General features: G+C 38.3%; 1 long non-coding RNA gene across 1 annotated transcript; it reads left to right on the top strand.

Moving 5' to 3' along the window:
* Nucleotides 1–978: 978 nt before the first annotated feature.
* LOC114888004 lies at nucleotides 979–3,121 on the top strand. The gene is made up of 3 exons (XR_003791680.1): nucleotides 979–1,026; nucleotides 2,618–2,709; nucleotides 2,831–3,121. It is a non-coding gene; the product is annotated as an uncharacterized LOC114888004 (long non-coding RNA).
* The last annotated feature ends 1,365 nt before the right edge of the window (nucleotides 3,122–4,486 follow it).

The following is a 4,486-nucleotide window of genomic DNA, read 5'->3' as shown; positions in this document are numbered from 1 at the left end:
TGCCTTTTGAGTATACATTTTATAATTGTTCTTTTTCAAAGCTGTCATTTATTTTTCATACTTTCTCCCTTTCCTTTTCAGTCCTTCCCAAGGTTTCTGCATTCTTAGGAATGCCTCCTTTCATGACCCAATCATGATGTAATGGAGGTACTGATGCTTTTACATAAAGAACTCACAGGGAGGTGTGTTGGCACCATCCTTGGTTCTTGTTTCTCATCAGAAAAATCCACTTACACACACTTCTTCCCTTTTCCTGTCTAGTGTCTGCCCTCCTCCGTGATTGTTAAGCCCACCACTGTCGATGAAAATTGCATCAGGAAAGGAAGACTTTATTCAAAACTACTGCAATAGAGGTCAACATTACTGCAATAGGAGAGAGACTGAACTCAACTCTACGTAAGTACTAAATTCGAGAGTTTTTAAGTACTGGCATGAGCCAGTGTGAATGTGCTGAGGACAGAAGGGAGGAGTTTCTTCAATGTGATTAGGCGTCTGTGTTTCCTAATTGGTGCTTCTACCCTCCCGTGGAGACTTGGAGAGAGAGGTGTGATCTTTCCTAATTACATTTCAAAGGGATGGCTTCCAGGTCCTTGAGAAAGACATTCCTGGGCTATAGAATTGACAAGAGGCTGGGAGAACATTTACATCTCAAAGAGCAGAGAAAGAATTTACAATGGCAAGTTCTCTAAAGTATATGCTCTAAGAAAAGGGAGGTCAGGGGCCCATTAGTCAGGAAGAAATTTTTGTAAAATGTAGTGAGGAAAAGTTAGGGCCCTCGGATCTATGCAGACAACAGTATTAAAAATGGTAGCCATCCAACCTCGTCCCCATGCCTGACTTTTGTTTCCTCTCATTAGCACCCCTGATGTGCGGAACTTCTCAGTTTATTTTATTAATGTGTAGGGAGGAAAAAGTCACAGCATGAGACTTACATCTGGAAGCTCAAAGCAAGCAGCTATTCTTCAAAACTACAGTAAACAGGTTACTTTACAAGAGTCCCTCACCTACCAAAGAAAAGCTAATCGAGTAAGTGTCCACATTTTAGATATTTGGGAAGGGTATTGGTCCTTTCTTCTTTCTTAAGTCCTCCACAGAAAATCCTGAATGGTGGTCATAATGATGTCAACCAACCTTGAACCACTACTTTGCAGCAATCCATGGTTTTGATGCCAGCACATGCTAACACTTGTAAGTAAGTCTTAGTCGTATTGTATAAAAAAGCAAAGTGAGATGACAAGAAGTATAGTGACTTTCTTAGAGTCACTCAGATAGTGATACTTTGGGGAAATGAAATATTTTACAGATTAGCTCTGCTATTTACTGTCTCTATGACCTTGGCCAAATTATTCAACTTCTCTGTGGCTGATGTCCCTCATCTATAAAATGGGAATAAATAATAATACAAAATTAAGGGGTGGTTGGGAGTTGATGAGAAAATAATCCATGTACAGCCTGCAGAAGATTCCTGAGCACATAGGAAACACTTGATAAACTTTAGTAATTATGATTTACTGGCTAAATCTGGGTTCTGCCTGATTCTAAAACTCATGCTTCTTTTTTTATTGTCATGATGTCATCTATGTTGTTGTAACCTCATCAGTTATCTAGAGATTTGATTGAAAGTGTTTTTTGTTAAACATAAAATTCTAAGGGCACAGAGGGGTACATAAGGATTACAGATGGCACCTGTTTTTCTCCTGTTTTCCAGATAGACTTTATTTCTCTCAATATCAGATTCTTACAGAATCTAGTCTTTTATACCAGTTGTCCAGGCATTAAAATAATCTCTGTAGCTACCTGATGTCTGGGTTGATCATTTTTTGTTCTACGATGTTCATAAGAGCAAGAAAAAAGTAAACTTTTATTCATTTAATTTCGGCAGCTGAGATCAAGGTGACAATATGATATGCTCCAGCTTTTACTCTAATTGAGCTTATGACTCTTTTCTTCTTGACTCTGAGTTATATCTTTCCTTGATCCAATTTATTGTTCTCTGTTCTAAGTTTTCCTTAAGATTTCCCTTAAATCTAACTCACTTTGTGAATTTCTAATCCTAATTCACGTCCACAGAGTGTAAGGTTGACAAGATGTTTCTCCATTCTTAGTCATCTGGACGTTGGAGGTACCTATTTTTCACTGTGAAAGTATCTTGATACTTGATAACTTGAATAAGATATCAATTCTATTATTGAATATTCTCACTTAAAATGTGTATCTGTTTTCTATTTTAATTTTTCAGGAGAATGGAGTGACTAATATTTATTCTGATATTGAATACAAGCAGCTCAAAATATCTGAAAGAAAGCAGGTTTATGCCTCAATTGTTGAAATAATTCTGAAATATTTTGTTTGTTTATGAATATGTGATATAGTTCATTTCTTTTGGCAAAATGAAACACCAACTTAAAAGAGGTTATCAGAGGCTAAATGCTGTCATCAGTGTCAGTGTTGATATTCTGGGCATTGTTCCAACAGATCATAATCTGAGAGATAATGATTCTAGTGCTGTTTTCCCCAGCTGTTCTTACTAGTGGGAACAGCTGCCATTGTTACACTTATAAACTCTATGCTTGGCAGAACTTGTGATGGAGTCTGAAAATGCATTTTTTGTTTGTAGGTTTCTTTTCCTGCATGGCAAAGTTATGTTCAGATTTAAAACAGGAGCAATACAAATGGTCTGGTTGACAATAACAAAGCCTAGGAGACTTGGTAAGAATTCAATTGCACTTACAGACATCTCCTTGGATTTTCTCTTTATCCTGGTTGAGTGAATCATTTGTGATATACTTATTTGAATAATCTTGTCTTACATGTAAAAAAAACCCTCAAGGACAAATGTAGGTGAGTGGAGCCCACAGTCTGCCATGTTGTGAGATGTAAGATTAACGAGGTTAGAAACTTCTGCTACTTTTCGTGGATGATGATTCTTCATCAGGAATTCACCTTCTCTCACCTGGGTCCCTTTGTGCCCAATGCCAAACTGGGAAGACAGCTGGACTTGAATAGAAGTGCATACAAAAAAGCTTTCCCTGTGTGAGGCCTGTCAGCAGTACAGAGATTGAACCAGAAACTTTGGCCTCATTAGCCTCGTGTTCTACAAGCTGGCTCTAGGAAGAATTAATATGCAACATGAAATGATTTCTCTGAATGATCAGAAATAAAAGAAAATGGATTTGAATCAAAGTGTTTTTTTTACCTGAGTTATATTGTATCCAAGGAATCTTCAAATTTCCTGCATCATAAATCATACAATGGCACTAGACATCTCACCAGATGTCAGATACACAACTTCAGGAATATCATGTCGTGGGCTGTACATACCTGACTGTGGAGCTTTCTTTTTAATTATTATTATCATAAAAACCTAGAAGTTTTGCCAGAGACTGTTACAGTGTTTTAAGCCCTTTTGAAGCTACATTTGAAAAAGACTTCAATCTTACCTTTACTGAGACTACTTTTTTTTTTTTTTTTTTTTGCGGTAAGCGGGCCTCTCTGTTGTGGCCTCTCCCGTTGCGGAGCACAGGCTCCGGACGCGCAGGCTCAGTGGCCATGGCTCACGGGCCCAGCCGCTCCGCGGCATGCGGGATCCTCCTGGACCGGGGCACGAACCCGCATCCCCTGCATCTGCAGGCGGACCCCCAACCACTGCACCACCAGGGAAGCCCAATTGAGACTACTTTTAAAAAACAAAATCTTACATGGAAACTTGATAAAAGGAAAAGATGTCTGAAACCCAATAAACGTGGACATTGTCCAGGATTCCTTCTGGGTTCCCTGCTCCATTTACTTTCTTAGACTTTCCACCTCCAGAGAATGCTCAAAATCGTTCTGGAATCTTTTCTAAATGCCAACCTTTCATCTACTCCCTGGTGGAATTTTCAATTTGCATAAATCCTTCACTTCATCAAATTGCAGAGCATCTCCCATCAACTATATTATTTCTTAAAGTGGCTTTCCCTTTTGACTTTTGTTTCTACTGGTACAGCTTCCTTTCCTCAATCACTCAAGTTTAATTCTAGGTCATGATTGCTCGTCAGCTTTTTTCTTTCACTTGACTGTATGCTCCCTAAGTACCGGAATTGTCATCCTTTTATTCTCCATTGCCTGCTGCAGTTCTTACCACACTGTAGTTGTTGAATAAACATTTCTGGAATAAATGAATATATATATTTTAACCTTTGCTTGCTTTGATACTCTTATGATTAAAGAAATTGAATAGATAATCAAAGAATTTGAATGCAAAATCAAAAGTAAAATGTATAGAAGGAAAAGTCTCTCTTTCATTCTCACCTTCCACCTGCACAGCTGTCTCCCCACCACACATCCACAATCACGAGAAAGCATTAGTTTCTTATGGTTCCTTCCAGAATTTCACTTTGCACATACCAACATGCACACACCAACATGTACACATGTGTATTCTTTTTTTTGTATACATTCTTTTTGTTTATGTGCTACACACACCACACACACTACTCTCTATCTT

This window comes from Monodon monoceros, unplaced genomic scaffold (assembly GCF_005190385.1).
Source record: "Monodon monoceros isolate NGI ecotype Baffin Bay Population unplaced genomic scaffold, NGI_Narwhal_1 Super_Scaffold_8, whole genome shotgun sequence".
Lineage (NCBI taxonomy): Eukaryota > Metazoa > Chordata > Mammalia > Artiodactyla > Monodontidae > Monodon > Monodon monoceros.
This window is presented reverse-complemented; position numbering and strand designations above follow the sequence as displayed.